At 36.4% G+C, this 18,791-nt stretch overlaps 1 protein-coding gene and 1 long non-coding RNA gene across 2 annotated transcripts in view; both read left to right on the top strand.

Moving 5' to 3' along the window:
• Positions 1 to 18,791, top strand: part of NetA (Netrin-A) — a 554,869-nt gene that overhangs the window by 68,371 nt on the left and 467,707 nt on the right. The gene's annotated exons all lie outside the window — the stretch shown is intronic.
• LOC141480583 (uncharacterized) lies at positions 2,110 to 12,068 on the top strand. The gene is made up of 3 exons (XR_012464439.1): positions 2,110 to 2,532; positions 2,618 to 2,651; positions 11,310 to 12,068. It is a non-coding gene; the product is annotated as an uncharacterized lncRNA (long non-coding RNA).

Below are 18,791 nucleotides of genomic sequence, written 5' to 3'. Positions count from 1 at the left end.
CGGGCAAGCCCATTGTAATTATAGAAAGTAAATTATAAGAATAATACAGTTTCAAAGTAAGATAAGTAGAATATTAAAAAAAAAATTAAATGTATAACTATATGAACTTAATATACAGATTTGAAAATCGAAGAGTTCTGGGAATGAAGCTGTTATATGAATAATTTATTCTGAAAAGAAACGTAAAACGTTTGAATCTGCCTAGTTGAACGACGGAAATATTTGCCCATTAACGCCATATAAACAGAGTCTATGAATTAATAGCTTATGATTAACTTTGTCAAAAGCTTTGAAGAAATCAGTGTACACAGAGTCAACTTGCAAACCCTTAGACAGTGCATCAGACAAAAAATCAACGTAGGTAATCAGACCCAGTTCAGCTGACTTTTTGGATGTAAATCCGAATTGTTGAGTCCCTATCATTAGGGAGCAGTCATAGCTAGGGATTGCACTAAGAATAAAAATTGGACGATAATTACACACGTCGGATTTTCGGCCTGATTTATATATTGGGGTGACATATGAGGTTTCCGAATAGCCCGGGAATTTGCCAGATGATAGAAAATTATTAAATATTAAAATTGAGTTGAGAAATTCGATAATAACGAACAGAATGACAACAGGCAGCAAGATTGTTAATGTTCCAGGTTCGAGTACAGGTACAAGTGCAGAGACAAGTACAGGTACAAAAACAACTGATTACCTGACAACGCATAAATACGCCCTACGAAGCCTAAAAGTCAGTCAAGCCACGATGGTTAAACCTTTGAAGAAGCTAGCCACTCGCGCCAGCGAAACGGCAGGAAGAAATTCCAAAAATCCACGGCTTTCAAACTCGAAAAATAATGACACTGAAAACCTCAGCCGCGAAAGTCTAAACCATTTTGTTAAGAAAGTGTATGTTAGTAATTTGTTTATGAGGTTTATATACTTATCGGAGCCATTTGACAGCGACTCTCGGAGGTGGTCGTTGGCTCTGCTTCGTGGACTTCATGTGTTTATCCCTTTCCCGAAATCGGGGGCGTCCCTGTTGAGCGCTTCATGTAGGTCACGCAGCGCTGGACTGGCGTGTGTTTGTATTCTTTCGAATATGTTTTCGGCGTGTTCTCCCATGTATGCGTCTACGTAGTGGATGTTAAGGTTCAGGTCCCGGTAGATGAATCTGTTAGGCATGTATCTTGGAGCGTTTACGGCAGCTCGTTAGCATGCGTTCATGAACGTCTAAATATTGCGTCTGTATGTCGCTGCGCACTGGCCCCAGACAGTGGAGGCATACAGAATGATGGGTAGTAGAACAGTCTTGATTAGAAGTGGTCCTGTAATTTGAAGCGCGTGGCTGGGACTTCCTAGTGCTTTTCTCCATGGATTGGATGATTGCCTGTTGCAGCTGTTTTGTGGCGGTCTCTAGCTAGGTTTTCGTATCGATGCGAGGAATGTCTTCTATCGCGTCGTGGATGGTACGCTGAAATGTGTTCCAGTCGATGATTGTTTTTGTTGGTTTATTTGGTGGTTCCCTTTCACCTATTCCTACTGTGAATAATAGGATAGGGTTGTGGTCTGACGTACCTCCGTCTAGTATTTCCATCTCCGCATATGGATACTGTAGGGTGGTGACCTGGTAACATTTCTGCTATATCCTATGTATGTTTCAGTGCGGGGACAGGTACACCGATGATATCGCCTTTCCTCAACTCTGCTCGACTGCCTCGCCGAGCTGGAGTTGCGCTAGATCTGTCTTCACTAGGAGAGTCGTGCTTCCGCGGCTACTTGACCCCTTGGCCTGTCGTTCCTGTAAATATTATCGCCTGGAATGCGAAAGTTCTGATTGTTTCTGAGCCTTGTCTCCTGGATTGCCACGACGTCTATCTCTAGCCGTGATATCAGCTTCATCAGCTAGTTCTTTCTTTTTCTGGCGCTGTTGATATTCCACGATCCGATTGTTAGATTTTCCGGAATCCGTTCTGCCATTAACGTGTTCCGGGTTCCTGCAGTAGTGCAGCTAATACCTTGCGCGATCTTCATCTCCCCAGTCGTGAGTTTTTCTAGTGTATTTTCTAGGTCGTTGTTGTTATTGTTATTCTTGATTTCGCCTGTCTGCGCCTTCGGTGGTGTCCTCTTTGCTTTTGGTTTGTTGTTGGACCTCTGGCTCGCTGGTTGCCTGTTTCATGCGAACTGTTTGGGAAACATTATGCATCCCCTATAGCTAGCTGGATGCGCTTCCAAATAGTTCCCGCATTTCGCTGGCTTATCCCCCGTCTTTTCGCAGTATCTGGGCTCATGATTGTTACCGCATTTCACGCAACGCGCCGTTGCGTGGCAGCATCGTTGCGCGTTACATGAACATTTATACGATATTACAATTTCCCACGTCAAAAAACCACCGGGTACCAAATTACGTGCAAATAACTTATTTTTTGCAAAAATTCGAGAATAACAATATTAGTGGTTCTCTCGGAGCACACTAGAGTGAGTCAAAGAGTGTATTTTTAGTTATACCAATGGTTCTATAGGGAGCATGAATATCTAACAGAGGTAGGTATAAAATTTTTATTATAAAATTCAATTTGCTGTAAGCTTCATTCAAGTTGTAAATAATACTCCACGGAATTGATTTCAGATTACCATCAGAATCTTTGAAATTTTTTAAATTGGTAAGTATTTTGTTTTCTAAGCCTTCAATCAATAAAAATCTCTTTCAGAATCTATATGGAAATCGGTGTTTATACTAACATGCACTCGATTAGTCATGCACCAAAACAAACCGTAAATTCTTTCCAATTTATTTTAAAACCAGTTCCCACTCCACTTTAGTCGATTCAATTTCCAATCTAGAATATATATTTAGACTTAGACAAACATATGGTGTTTATTATTCTTAATCGTTTGGAGGAGAACAAGGTGAGAATATTGATTTGTTTGATGGGGTTCACTTCAAATGAATTTTCCAACTGGAATTTATTTACAAAATAAATTATTTCTTCCCGTTTTCTCCGAAATTGTTCCACTTTCAGAATTCACACGATATTGTAATGTTGGGTATACTGGCGATGAGTAATTAGAAAAATTGTACTGTTTTCTCAGACGTTGAATGTGGATTGTATGTCAAAATTGATTTCAACAACCTGACAGCGACAGCATTGGTCAATTACTTATTAAAAAAATATATAAGTTAAATATTGAGAGAAAAATTATTCATACATATAAAATAAAAATTACCGAATATATTTCTTCTGAAGGGCAGGTTCTAAACATAACATAAATACGAAATGTTCGCTTCTGCGACGTGAATATTTTATATAAAACTAGAGAGTCGTTTAATAAGAAAAAAATTGCCTATGGTTAAGACTACTGATGAAATTTGCTCAACGGAAATACTTCGCCAGCTGGGTAACGTATCTACGAGTAAATCTGTCCGAAAATTAGTGTTATAATTTTTGAATATATTGATATCATGAAAGTCTTGATGGTGCGACATTAATGATCTCATAGTCGAGAACCGAAGTTATCATACGGTCGGTTAGGAATTGTGATGGAGTTATGGGTTCCAAATCATTAGGATCTGCAGATAGCACAAATAAAGTCCTTCAATTCAATTTAATGAAGTACTGAATTCCTCATAGGAGAGAACCGTTACAAACATTGTTTTCACAAATCGTGTTTTGTATTTATTGTTTCTGCTTCCTAGAAACCACCAAAGTTGTTAAAATGACAAGGTGAAAAGTGACAAGCCATACGCTTGATTGATAATAGGTAATATGCCCATACGAATATTCTGCCATCATCAGAACATATGTTGCTATTCTGAAACGTATCACAAAACTGCAATACGTGCTTCGCTATACAATAGCTACCTCAAACGTTTTTATACTATCTGAAAACGCTAGATAGTTTACAAAACCGCAACACGTGTTTTACAATAGGTATTGTACAGCGAAACATGTGTTGGGGTTTTGTAAACTATCCAGTGAAAATCTTACAATAAAGTGTTACTTGAAAACGTTACGGATTTTCATTAAGAATCGAATAATTATATCACATATCATTTGGAAATTTTGCAACCACACGTTCACGATCCTTAATTGAAAAAGGTCTTGCTCAGTGAATTCCTACAGTTTCGAACGTGAATAATGGAGTTTTTTACTTTTTTTTAGTTGACTCATGGGCATTAATACTGGCATGTTTGTATATTCTCTGCTTATTTTATTAGCTGAATTTCTTTCATAAGTGACCCAAAACTATTGTTTTATTGAAAACGGCAACAACTGTGGGCCTGGATGTAACAATAGGGTACGTTGATGACTGTGATGATTGTGAGATTATGTTTGGAAGATATCAATATTAAATGTTTTATATTTTCATAAAAATGACAATTAAAACTTTTCACTTTTAATTTCAAGTGGTTAGAAATGTAGCGAGTTCTAATTCTCATTGTCTATGATGATCTCCTACCACGTAGTGACGGCTTCATCCATCGAATCATTTTATATTTTCATCCATTGATGATTATCGTAAACGCTCTCCTACTCTCTATTGAGAGTAGGGGTGGTTTATTAACCACCCTTAATAAAAAACGGGTGAGACTAATCAATTCATCACCTTAATATGAATTATCCTGTTTTCTCAAAGTTAGTATTTCTGAACAACATTTTGATATGGTTCAATATGGATGTTGAAAATATTTCTAATTTCTGATACCCTTCAATCGACCTGAATATTCATTAAGTATTATTTATAAACCTGCAGTTATATGTCACAACTTTTTTGAGTTTGGATTGGCGTGAATATCTTGTGAAAATTTCAAATAATTCTTCGACACAATTAGGTATAAATAATTTTGATTTAATTTCTTCCTTCTGTAAATAAAATAGGGTTGAGGCCAAATTTCATCTGAAAGATATGAGAAACTAGGTTCATTATTAAACCAAATTGTATTTACAATTAATATACCTTCAGTAAGTGGTAAGATTTTGTTTCTTTGAAATTCTATGTAACAAAAAAATTTACAATACATCCAGAGGAGTATTCATCTATAGAGTAACTTTAGAATCTGACCAAAGATAAATTTCAATAGTAGTGCAGTTTTAATTCAATCTATTTGTTGAGCTCCAAGTAACGCAGCTGAAAGTAACAGTTTTGTGATTGTTCCAGATTTCAGCATTGGAACGCAATAATTGAACATATTCATCATTTCAGTGAAGACCATTTCAGTGGAAGAACATTTCAGTGGAGGTCTTGTCTCCAAATGAACTTCGTCATTTTCTCCTCTTTATTAGCTCAAGGTCACAAATATGAAGTATTCAATTTATGTAAGAAATAAAGGGAATTGTTATCATTATCATTTAAGCCTTTGCTGCCTAGGTAAATGCATGAAATATAAGCTTTTTTTATGCCCCACAAATATATTGACTAGTTTCAAGTTGTATTAAATGCATTTTTTTTGAATCTTCAATTATTGGTTCAATGACGTTAATTGACGGAATTTCATACAATGGTTAATGAAGTCATCGGAAACTATTTCATCCCAGGACAATTTTTTCGACCATAATTGTGTGATCATAGTTTTTGAGGAAATAATACTTGGAAACAACGAAGGACCGTATATTTGTGGGATCTCTGACGAAATGTCATTTTGTAACTCATTTGAGGGGGTCATGAGCTGATATGATGAAGGAAAATTTATATAATATTAGAATCATCCATTAGTTGATTAGGATGTAAACCTTATTGGAATTGAAAAAGTACCGTTTTGAATTTTAGGCCCTATATATACAATAGTAAATTATTGTTATACCACTCTGGATCAGTATCACATGACCCATTGAATACCGTTCTTATTTCAGTTGTTAAGTAATCCACGTTCAACACTCCATGATGAGATAAATAGTAACAAGTCTTAGAGAGCCTATACACGAGCCACATTTTGCGGTCGGATCGACCACACGTTCCAGTAAACTCAAGCCGCCCGTAAAAGAAATAGTGTACTACACGTACACGGGCGTTCACAAATGTCAAAACGGGCGTCTGCAGTCAACTTGCTGCTGATCTTCGCCGAGATGTCATCGAGGCATCCGCCGTACACTAGCCACAAACTTGCAGTCGTACCCAACTGCGTACACCGTCGTGTACTTTTTCTCATATTGGTCTCACACCATTCAATTTTTGATTTCAAAATTCTAATTAATTCATCAAAAGAACTAATGAACATTCTGAAGTAACTAAAAAATGTTTTTCCGTCAAACAAAATATAAAAATTTCCTTCCTGTTGTCGCGCAACCAGAAGTGGATGTACTCAAAACGATCGTACCTTCCTAGATCTTCTCCTTCTCAAAATAGGAAGTAGTAGTGGTTCTTCTTCGAAATCCATATTGAAACTGGCACTAAACTCTCACCACAAAATATAGATGTCAGTTGCCTCAACTGCAAGTGCGGTTGATATGACTGCAAATCGACCACAAAAATGTAGTTGGGTCAACCGCAACATCTATATTTTGAGATGTCAGATTTTAGTGCCAATTTCGAAGAAGAATCACTACTACTTCTTATTTTGAGGAGAAGGAGAAGACGTAGGAAGGTACGATCGTTTTGGGTACATCCACTTCTGGTTGCACGATAACAGGAAGGACATTTTTATATTTTGTTTGGATGTGGTTGACAATGTTTCGTGGTGCATTTCATCAGTTCTAACTTCCATTGTCTAATATGATATAAATTGATTTGAAATCCCTGAAAGAATCTGTGAAGAAATTGAAAAGATTAGCAGAAAAAACAATTTCATTGAGCAAAAAACTGAAATTACAATGAAAAAACATACAAGCAACAACCGGTAAACTTCGGCAAGACGAAAAAAAATGTTTAATTACTTCAGAATGTCCACTAGTTCTTTTGATGAATCAATAAGAATTTTGAAATAAAAAATTGAACGCTGTGAGACCAAAATGAGAAAAAGTACACAACGGTGTACCAATGAAAACCTTAGGGTGATTGGTTGTTAGGTAGTCTGGGCTATAAGTTTAGATTAGATCAGTTTACTTTTAGTAAAATTAAGTGGTTAGGCTCATTCGATCCGGAATATTGTCTAGATCATTGTGCAAAAAAAGTAAATTCATGGAAAATTCTAAAAGTTATAAACAATTAAAGACCCTAAAAAGCAGTGTTCGGTTTTGTTGTTTATAGTTCGTAAACTATAAATATCTTTGAATTTTGAAAAAAATATCCTTGAAGAGGAGGAAATTTACTAAAAAATAGTTTCGACTACCGAAACGATATCTCTATATTTATAATTTTAATTTTACGCTGAAAATAGCCGTCCGCGGGCCATTTTTAGGTTGCGCGCACGGCCTCTAAGCGAGTACGTAATTTGAAAATAATTTTTTAAGGTACTTAAAGTGAAGAAAAAAATGTAAAAAAATTATGATATTATCTAAACACCATAGAGAACAGATTTCCGTTGGAATTTTTCATTGAAGTTGATTTTTCAATAATCTAGACAATTTTTAATTAACAAAATTTTCTAAAACTTCCTTTATCGTTCAAAGTAAAATAAATCAACTTATAGCCCAGACTGAGGTATAGATTCAGAAGACTAGCATATCCATCACGGTCAGAAATCCTAGTTGGCTCATTTATAACCTCGGTAAACCCGATGCTTTTTTTAAGGAGAAAACACAATAACTACAGGAACATCCTTGAGGCGCTTTAAGAGCGGTGCCTGTGCGGAAGTAGTGTTTTACGTAGGATTTGAATCGCTGGAGATTAGATTCATTTAGAAAAACGTTCTCAGGAAGTTGATTCCACATTAACGCAGTTCTCCAAATGAGTTTTTAAACAGTGTACTGAGGTGTACTGAGTTGAACTTCAAAACGATGAGTAGTCACAGTCCGTCGCGTATTTCTTATATATACCGCTCTTGAAAGAATCAAATGTGTCAAGTCACTTGAACATCTCCCGTGAAGGTATCTATTAGTGACAAATCTCTTTGTTATTTCAATCATTTCATTCGAAAGTCTTTTTTTTAATATCGTGTGTTGTCCTATAACACTGACTGAATTAAAATCAATAGTATGAAGGAATTACTCACAATGTTCTGGTTACAATGTTTTGATTTTAATTCAGTAAATGTTATAGGAAAACAGATTATATCGAAAAAAGACTCTTGAATGAAATGATTGAAATAACAAAGCATGGAACGAAATGTGTTGAAAAAAGGTCTGATATTGAAAATTTACACACCTCATATTTCAATCTAATAGAAAAAATCAGACAATAATTCTGGATCATTAACAGACGACTTTTTCCAATTACAATTCACATTCATTTCATAAACTTTTTTCGCATTATAAAGAAACGATTCACCGACAGTTCGTTTTGTTAACCTGTGAACTTGTGTATTTATTCATATTTTATGTCGAATTTATTTACTTCACCCTTTTGAACTCGGGAAGCCGCCCTAAATGTAAGTACTCATCAACGTTGTTTTCAGTTAAGTTTTCGAAACGTTTTATTATTTTTTAACGATTGTTATTTTACATAATTTATTTAGTTTTTAACAAAACTACATTCTAGAATCCCATTTTGATATGTATGTCTTGTTGTTGTTGCTGATGAAATAATATAAAGTTTCGACAAGTCGACAATTCAGCAATTGTTTTTCCAGACAGCTTTATAGTTACTTTCTACAATTTCAAAGGTTTCAAAAACTCTTTTCACATATCCTTCTGAAGTTCACTTCAAATATTGAAATTGTTGCATGTTTCCCATATTTTACTTGTATGAATAATATAATTGAAACATTATCTGAACTTTAACCAATGTTCTAAATCGCATTTGAAAACTGAAAATTTGATGGTTAATTAGTTGATTGTAAATCAATAATTGAATATTGAAGGATGAATATTTCAAATAGTTATGCAGTGCTGCATACTATCTCTTTTTAAAATAAATGCTGTATTCACGATAAACCTCGTGTTCATCACAAACTGTATATATTTCTAAATTATTGTTATATCTAATTTCGACATCGCCTGCACTAGATGTATACTCTGGATTGGCATTTTTAACTGAATGAACATATTTTTTGAAAGTTGTTAATAATTTTTCAATTGAGCCTCGTTTTTTCTAATAATTCTTTATAACTCTTGTAATTCCTATTTTCAAAGGGGGTAATGCAGAAGATCCAAATAACTTCAGATCTATCTCCATGCTCTCAACACTCTCGAAAATCATAGAAAAAATGGTGAAAAAAAGGGTATTAGCTTTTCTTTGTAAAATACAATTTGGCTTTCAGAAGGCAAAAGGCACAAATGATGCAATTTTTTCCTTTCTTGAACATGTCTACACATATCTCAACAATGGTGAGGTCGTAGCTGCAATATTCTGTGATTTTTCCAAAGCTTTTGATTGTGTAAATCATGAACTTCTTTTGCAAAAGTTGAACTACTATGGCTTGAGAGGAGTGTGTAATGACTGGTTCAGGTCTTACTTAAGTGATAGAAAACAGTTAGTAAGATCAAACGAAAAACTATTACACACGAAGGATATCTCATGGGGCGTACCACAAGGATCAGTACTAGGCCCGATTCTTTTCCTTATTTATGTAAATGACCTGGTGACTCTCTTAATTCAAGGAAGTTTTATCATCTTTGCGAATGACACCACGCTCCTTTGGCATGGAAAAAATAATTCTAATATGAAAGAAACTATCTCTAGTGATTTAGAAGTTGTGAAAAAATGGTGTGACGCGAACTACTTGTGCTTTAATATTAAAGAAACAAACCTACTCACCTTCAGCTGTAATATTAACTATGTATACTTGAATGGACAAATTCTCGAGAATTAAAAGCAATCCAAATTCCTGGGAATCTTCATGGATAACAAATTAAAATTTGATCAACATATTTCAGCTTTGAATGAAAAATTGGTATATCATTCCCTGATTGAGTCCCACCTGAGATATGGTGTTGCCTTCTGGGGATTTTGCAGTCAACAACTTTTTCATTCAGTGTTTGTTTTGCAAAAGCGAGCGGTTAGATACTTATGCAAGGTGGGAGTACGTCAGTCATGCATACCATTATTTTTGAGGTAAAAAATTCTCACTGTTACTTGTATTTTCATACTTGAAACTGTTTGCCTGATTTACAAAAAACATAACATGGTTGGAACTCCGGAACCTACGAATTACATAACCCGGCAAGTAACTGAAAATAAAATACATCTTTCTGTTCCAAAAACAAGCCAGACAAAGTATTCTTTAATTTATGAAAGTAAAAAGCTGTATAATCACATACCTTACGAAATTAGGAAGGAAAAAAGCCATAAAAAGTTCAGATATCTTGTTAAAGATGCCCTTGCAACTGAAGCGTGCTACAATCTTGATGAATATTACAATGGAACTTTGCTGTGATTTAATATAGGTGTTTTTTTGTTGTTTATATTGACACCTATACATTAAATTATATTTTATACTCTGGGATATATATTATTTTATTGCCATGGCACGTGAACTTATGTTCAAATTGTATATATTTGTTATTTACATCTTTTGAAAGGGACTATACAAACTATTTTGTTTACAATTTGTAGAATTTTATTTTTTATTGATATATTTTATCTATTAGATATGTGAATTTAGTTTTGCTCATATTGTGTTTTTGTGTATTTGTGTTTTTGAATTGTTTCTTTTCTTTTATTCTTTGAAGTGCTATTCATACCAGATTTTTCAACAAGCTTTGTCAATAAGATTGTATTTTCTTGGACAATAAAGTATATGTCTATTCTAAAATAGATTTTTTTGACTCTGAAACCCATAAATTCATTAGACGTCATCAATATATCAAATGAATCGGTAAAATAGGTGAAGGATAGGGGTAAATCTTTTTAATTATTCATCTAAGCCGGCTATTTATACCATAAATGTTAAGGATAAAGGCGATGAATAATTAGAAACATTGCATTATTTTCTCTGACGTGTAAGTGTATGTCAGAATAGATTTCAACAACCTAAAGGTGACAGCCACCTACTTATTAAAAAAATGTATGATGGTTAGAATATGCGCCGATGCTAGTTTCAAACAGTGAAATAAAAATTATTCATACATATACAATAAAAAATGACTGTTACAGAAAGAAAGCAGTTTTTTGAATTGATACGGAATTATTACCATCGATTGTTTTTGTTTAAGAGAGAAATTGCTGCTAACAGTGACATGAATATTTTATAGAAATCTGAATATATCTGTTCTTATGGCATATCACGATTCGTTGTTTCATTTCAATTTCATTTGAATTCTATATTATTGGAATATTTTTTTCAGCGCGGCATCATGACACAATTTTTCGTCAACATATGGAAAATAATAAAAACTTCCACCCTGATTGGTCCACAAACCATCTCAAAACGAATAGGTACAGCAGTTGGTTCTTTTTTTGTGAACTGTACTTTTATATTTGTGTACATAGTGGTTTCCTCTATTACATGTTACAACATTAAGCACGTTGGGCCCCAGTTTGCATATACAAATTAATAGTTATCCTCTTTTAACATTATGCAGACATAACATTCAAATAACACAGACGTACCTACTAGAAATATCTAATGTGATTATTTCAACAATAAAGTATATGCACGTTTCATCTGTTTTCTCTTACCACTTTCATTCAATTAACTTGAACGAAAGTAATTGTAATTATATTTTCAGTCAACTGGCTGTTGTTTCGATAATCACAATGTGAAATTATAAAGATACTCAATCTGTAAACTGAACCAAAGTGAAGATAGTATTCGATAACAAGGCGTCAGCTGACTGGCCATTGGCCTACATAACAAAAATATGCTGTTTTTATTCTAACACGGATTTCATAAACGGATACGATTTTGCTTATCAAGCTTCACGACTAGCCACTGAAGTAGACACTATAGAAACTGATCCAAAGATATTCCTGAAAATTTAAAATGAATGACCTCGACAAGCAGATTGTAAATCGGCTGGAGTTAAATTGAAAAATTCAAAACCCTCCTTCAAGCGGTGGACATTACCTGGAAATTTGACTGGAAGAGAACCTCTATTGTCATTGGCACTTGTAGCGCTCTAAATTCCCGCTTCAAGATAAGTTCACAAATAAATAACAAAAAAAATGACAAAAACAAAAAAAATATCTTCCCCTATGTCAGTATATTATTATTATTCTGGACAAATGCCACTAGCACAGTGAAGACGGGGTGGTCCATAGAAGATGTTCAAGGGCGCCACATGATTTGATTGCCCAGAATAAAAGATGGTTATAAGTCCCGACAAATCATGAAAGGTAGAATCTTATATATATATTTATAAAAAAAGCTGATGACACTGCAGAATATATTGTATTTTTATAGTACAAAAAAAAATATTCACCTAGTGAACAACGGATATAAAAATAATAACAATAAGGCCTATTTAATCACCAGGTCCTAAACAAAATAATCATTAAAAAATATATTTTGGATATGTAGCGGAAATTGTCGATTGAATAACCATGGAATCAAACCCCACTCTAACCCAAAGCTTAAGCTTAAACTCAGGCGCAGGAAAAATAAAATAATGATAAATACGTAATTTCCGCTTTCCATGAAATAATTAGTGGTATAGTTGATAAATGGATCTTAATAAGTATATCACTAGATCACAAAAAAAAATTCTTAACCCTCTTATCTAGGTACTTGCGTGCTGGGGCATAAGACGCTGACTCCGTTTTTGGTAGGTATGGCTCAAGGTTATATCAAGTCGTGTAGATCAAATCCCAAGCCAACCAAAAAAAAAACCCTTCTCAGAAGGGTTTTTTTTGTTTCTTCCAAAGAGGAAAAAAAAGTAGACCAGCAAAATTCCTGGGCGTTGGTTTATTATTTTTTTTTTGTCCCAAATAACACCTCCAACTCACAATGGATCGTTTAAAAAGAATGGAGAAAATTCTTAACTTCCCTTCTAGTGATGTGAACACTTTGAGAAATCCGTCCCAATAGGTGTAACTGGAATTTTTCCACCTTTGTAGTTTTTTTTTTATAGTAGCAGCAATTGAAATTGAACGGCTCCGGTCAAATAAATCCCTTAAACGGTTCGTGATAGTCCTCAACAATAACTACATCAATGACCAAAATCAAAGAGGCACTTCAATCACTATTTTGATATCAGAAGTAGAATCCCCAACGTGGGTAACAATAAAAATTGTTGCACTCCCTCAACCGTTAGACCTGCCTGTCGTTCATTTTGAAACACCCTCCAAAAATAGATGATTTTCGCCTCCCTCTCACAGTTCCATCGAATTACAACACTCTCCTAAGAAAACTTCGCGAAATGAATATCATTCATTCACGATTCCTGCAGTACTATTTTCCTGCGAGTGCGATCACCCACACCTAGGTGTCACATATGATTAAAAGCAGGAAACCTAGAACGTACCTAATGAGGGTACGGTCGATTGCTATCAACGAGTTGGAAGGACAGTTACTCGTTTCCAGATGGCCCTACCGAATTGGAAAATATAAAGGCACGAAAATGAGTTAAGAAAATAAACTTTACAGGGAATAACAAACAAGTATTATTAGCATTCAAATTCAATAAAAAAAAATGTTACAAATTCCCCCTTACTTCAAGAAAATTTACTCAGGTAAATTTTCACTAGCGCTAGCTGGCTTCAAATCCTTAATGTTCCAAACCCCCTTGAAGATTCCGTTGGAGTCTTCCAACTCGTACGTCCAAGGGGAAACTTTCTTTCTAACTAAAAAAGGTCCCACAAATTTTGGAGCAAGTTTACTGGTATAATATTTGGACGCATCCGAGAGTACAAAATTCTTTCTCCAAACTAATTGGTTGGGTAAGAGCTGTTCTGGTCGCCGGCGTAAGTTATAATTTTTCATATTTTTATCTGCAGCCCTATCTAAGCGTTTCCTGACATCTGCAAATAGGTTTTTGAAATCGTCTTCCCTAGTCGTACCTTCTGGAATGCCATTATCTTCAAGATATAATTTTTCCTTCAGTTTCTTCTTATCGAATTCACTACCATGAAGTACCATGTTTCTCCCAAAGTTTATGAAATACGGCGTATTACCAGTTGTCTCATGAATTGCGGTTCGGGTGGCGCAGGCCACTTTTGATAGACTGTTGTCCCACTTGCGATGATTATCAGAGACGTAAACTGCTAACATCTTCTTTAGAGTCCGATTGTACCTTTCAGTAGGATTAGCTTGGGGGTGATAGTAGGCATTATACCGGATCTCCACTCCATATGCTTCCATCAAATTAGAGAATATCTTCGACTTGTATTGTGGACCATTGTCGCAGAGAATGAGACGAGGAACACCAAAAATCAAAAATACGTTTTCTTCTATCTCCTTTGCGACAGCAGAAGCTGTGGCTGTTCTCAATGGAAACACCAAGGCAAACTTGCTGAAAATATCCATCACCACTAAGATAAATTGATTACCACGACTAGATCTGGGAAAAGGTCCCATTAAATCTGTAGATATTACCTCCCAAGGGTGAATTGCTCTAGGCTGAGGTATTATCAGCCCTCTAGGTCCGCCAGTATCTCCATTATGTGCTGCACAAACTGAACACCGTCTTACATACCTTGTCACATCACTCTTTAGCTTAGGCCAATAAAACCGTTCTGAAACTCTACCATACGTCTTCAATACACCCATGTGTCCAGATGTTGGGGGATCATGAGCCTCTCTCAGAATCGTATCACGTTGTTCTTTGGGCACAACCTCCTTCCACTTTTCCACTTCAGGTACCAAACTAGACAGGGAACTTTGAATATACTTATAGAGTCGTCCGTCGCAACTCCTCCACTGTGGATACTTTAGCGGTTCTTTGTTGACTTTATCCAACATTCCCCTATACCAGGAATCCCTCGTAACCACAGTTATGTCGTCTATTACCGGTACGGATCTGGAGAGAGTATCCGGGACTACGTGATCTTTCCCTTTTCGATGTATTATCTTAAAGTTGTATTGCTGCAACCTGACCGCCCATCTAGCTAATCTCCCTGTCGGGTCTTTCAGATTTTGCAGCCATACTAACGAGTAGTGATCAGTAATCACGGTAAATGGTACACCCTCTAGGTAAGGTCTTAGCTTTTCGATCGACCATAGAACCGCTAAACACTCTCGTTCGGTCGTCGAATAATTTCTCTCTTGTCTGGTCAGAGATCGGCTTAAGTAACTGATGACGCGATCCATATCTGGGTGAGGTTGCACCAAAACTGCTCCAAGGCCATATGCTGAGGCATCACATTGAACGACAAAGGGAAGGTTATAATCAGGACAGTTTAGCACGGGTGCCGCCACAAGGCATTCCTTGAGCTTCTCAAAAGAACGTTGACACTCAGGAGTCCGATGAATTTTCGACCTTTCTTTAAGAGAGCCGTCATCGGAGAGATTAGGGTTGCAAAGTTGTTCACAAATCGCCTGTACCACGAAAAAGTACCTATAACTCTTCTCACCTCCTTTATTGTCTTAGGTTCAGCCAGTTGAAGCATACCTTGTACTTTTTCTGGATCAACATGCAAACCGTTTCGGTCGACAACTTACCCTAAGTAGCGCAGTTCTGGTCGACAAAATTGGCACTTGTCAAAACTAACAGTCAATCTGGCCTTACGTAATCTGAGAAACACTTCTTCCAAAATTTTTAAGTGGTCTTCAAACGTCTGGGTAACAATGACTATATCGTCGAGGTACACGAAAACGTGAGGTTCAAGTTCGGACCCCAGGACTTCGTCGATCAGTCTTTGCCAGGTGGCAGGAGCATTGTGAAGGCCGAATGGCATCCGCTTAAAATGATAAAGACCTCGTCCCGGTACTGTGAATGCTGTATAGGGTCTCGATTGCTCTGCCACTGGAACTTGCCAGTACGCAGACTTGATGTCGATGGTAGACAAATAATGTGCATCGCGCAGTTTGTCTAGTGTACTCGAGATATATGGTAAGGGGTAGCTATCCCTTTCGGTGACGGCATTTAACTTCCTGAAGTCCACACAAAATCTATATTTGCCATCCTTCTTCTTCACTAGTAAAATAGGTGAGGACCAAGCACTTCTCGATTTTTCAATAACTCCTAACCTGAGCATCTCTTCAAGTTCTCTGTCGATGTGACTCTGCATGACCGGATTAACTGGGTAGTATCTTTGCTTGATTGGAGAAGCAGAAGAAGAAGATGAGCGTGTGAGGAACTTCCAAAACAACTAACACATTCATTAGCCTCAGACGGTCCCTGACTTGAAATGGTATAGAACATCCTCCAATACTCTGGCAAGTTTGACCGTTGGCAACCCTACAGACAACTTTCCTATTGGTGTCCAGTGGCAGTCCTAGTCCACTAATAAGCTTCCACCCGCGGCTCCCAAGAATTGTTGTTGAAGCACCAGAGTCAAGCAATCCCAATAATGTCACCCCTAGAATACTAACTCTCAAGTAAGGCCTCTCATCATTCTCAGCATGGTCTAATATGAAGTCAAGGATCGGCTGTAGTCTATCATTGGTCGAGAAGATGTTGTCGACGCGTCTTTTTCGACCAGTTAAGACCGTCGCACCTCGTTTCCCGTTGTTGAACACTTTGGGCAGGTTTTTGTAGTGAATCCCTCCTTTTTGCATGTGAAGCAATATAATTTCTTTGGCATTGCACAGCCGATTGCCCTATGTCCTACCTGATTACAGCGGTAACAAATAATTTGACGGCTGGTAGAAGAATTTGAGGAGGTAGAAGCAATATCCAAGCGACTGATGTTCTCTGTTACATTCACAAATGCAAGATCTTTCTCCAAAACATTCATTCTTCGACTTGAAGGTTCTACGTAGTTATTTATAGTATCCCGTCTGGCCTCCATGCTCCTACATAATAACCTGAGTTCATCAATTGAGGTTGGTAGAGGGTCTCTCAATCTATCTTGGTAAAATGGATGTAAATTTGCCATAATTATTGAAAGCTTCACTTCTTCCGTTACTGGACAACGCAATCGACTAAAATAGCTGGACATTATGGCCAAGTATACTCCAATTGACTCAGACGGATGTTGTGTCCTCTTCTGCAATTCTTCGAATAATGCCTGATTGTGGTTTGATGACAAATACTCATGTCTGAACTCTTCAACTAATCCTTCCCATGATGTAACCCTTCGACGACATTCTTTATAAAATTGATAGGCTCTCTCCCCAAACAAATCCAACCCAGACTCAAATAACACTTCTTTAGGGACATTTCGGGCCAATCTCAATTCCTCAACCTTTTCGAAAAACGCGGAAATGGAAACTGACTTTGAACTTCCTGTGAACTTTTCCAGGCTCCACTTGTGTGGTGGTACCATCTTCGAAGTAGATTGGGTGTGGTATATAGGAGAAACAGATCGCGGAGAAGAGGTTTGTGCGTTTTGCATCCCAGCTTGAAATGCTTGTCTGTCCGTGGTACCGTGCAGTACACTCAGTCCTGGTGGAACTTGTTGAACCGAAGGTAACCTCAAATTTGTCTCAAGCGAATCTAGTTTGGCGAGAAATTCATCATACCTTGTGAGAGCGTCAGCCAGTAATTCAGCCCTCAGTGCATTATCGTCTTCAAGTTCCCCAGCCTCCATATGGTCTATCCGTCCAAAAACATGAGCAAATTTTGTCTCTATCTTGACTGCTTCGCTGCTTCCTCTCCCGGTTGTTAGTCCGACGATCCTTGCTTCTAAATCTTCAGTCAGTTTCTTCTTCACCGCTTCCGCATCATCTTCAAATGTATACGGGTATGTCGGATACTTCAAACTTGCTCCGGACTTCTCAAATCTCAGAGCCGTAGCAAGACGATTCCTCATTTCATCACAATTTCCAGTTGCAATACCGCGTATTTTCAGTTCGTACTCTAGCTCATCCTTGTCCAGTCGATTTATCAACATTTTCCGAGCCATTTTGACAAAATGACTTTAACACTAAAAAATTATCAAATGTTTTTTTTTATTTTTATTTTATTTATTTTTTTTTAGAAAAAAAAAATGTAGCCCCACGTTGGGCGCCAAATGTAGCGCTCTAAATTCCCGCTTCAAGATAAGTTCACAAATAAATAACAAAAAAAATGACAAAAACAAAAAAAATATCTTCCCCTATGTCAGTATATTATTATTATTCTGGACAAATGCCACTAGCACAGTGAAGACGGGGTGGTCCATAGAAGATGTTCAAGGGCGCCACATGATTTGATTGCCCAGAATAAAAGATGGTTATAAGTCCCGACAAATCATGAAAGGTAGAATCTTATATATATATTTATAAAAAAAGCTGATGACACTGCAGAATATATTGTATTTTTATAGTACAAAAAAAAATATTCACCTAGTGAACAACGGATATAAAAATAATAACAATAAGGCCTATTTAATCACCAGGTCCTAAACAAAATAATCATTAAAAAATATATTTTGGATATGTAGCGGAAATTGTCGATTGAATAACCATGGAATCAAACCCCACTCTAACCCAAAGCTTAAGCTTAAACTCAGGCGCAGGAAAAATAAAATAATGATAAATACGTAATTTCCGCTTTCCATGAAATAATTAGTGGTATAGTTGATAAATGGATCTTAATAAGTATATCACTAGATCACAAAAAAAAATTCTTAACCCTCTTATCTAGGTACTTGCGTGCTGGGGCATAAGACGCTGACTCCGTTTTTGGTAGGTATGGCTCAAGGTTATATCAAGTCGTGTAGATCAAATCCCAAGCCAACCAAAAAAAAAACCCTTCTCAGAAGGGTTTTTTTTGTTTCTTCCAAAGAGGAAAAAAAAGTAGACC

Source organism: Leptinotarsa decemlineata, unplaced genomic scaffold (genome assembly GCF_025532065.1).
Source record: "Leptinotarsa decemlineata unplaced genomic scaffold, Ldec_3_MD MMD2_P_RNA_scaffold_11, whole genome shotgun sequence".
NCBI lineage: Eukaryota > Metazoa > Arthropoda > Insecta > Coleoptera > Chrysomelidae > Leptinotarsa > Leptinotarsa decemlineata.
Note: the sequence above shows the minus strand (reverse complement) of the source record. Positions and strands in the feature narration are given on the sequence as shown.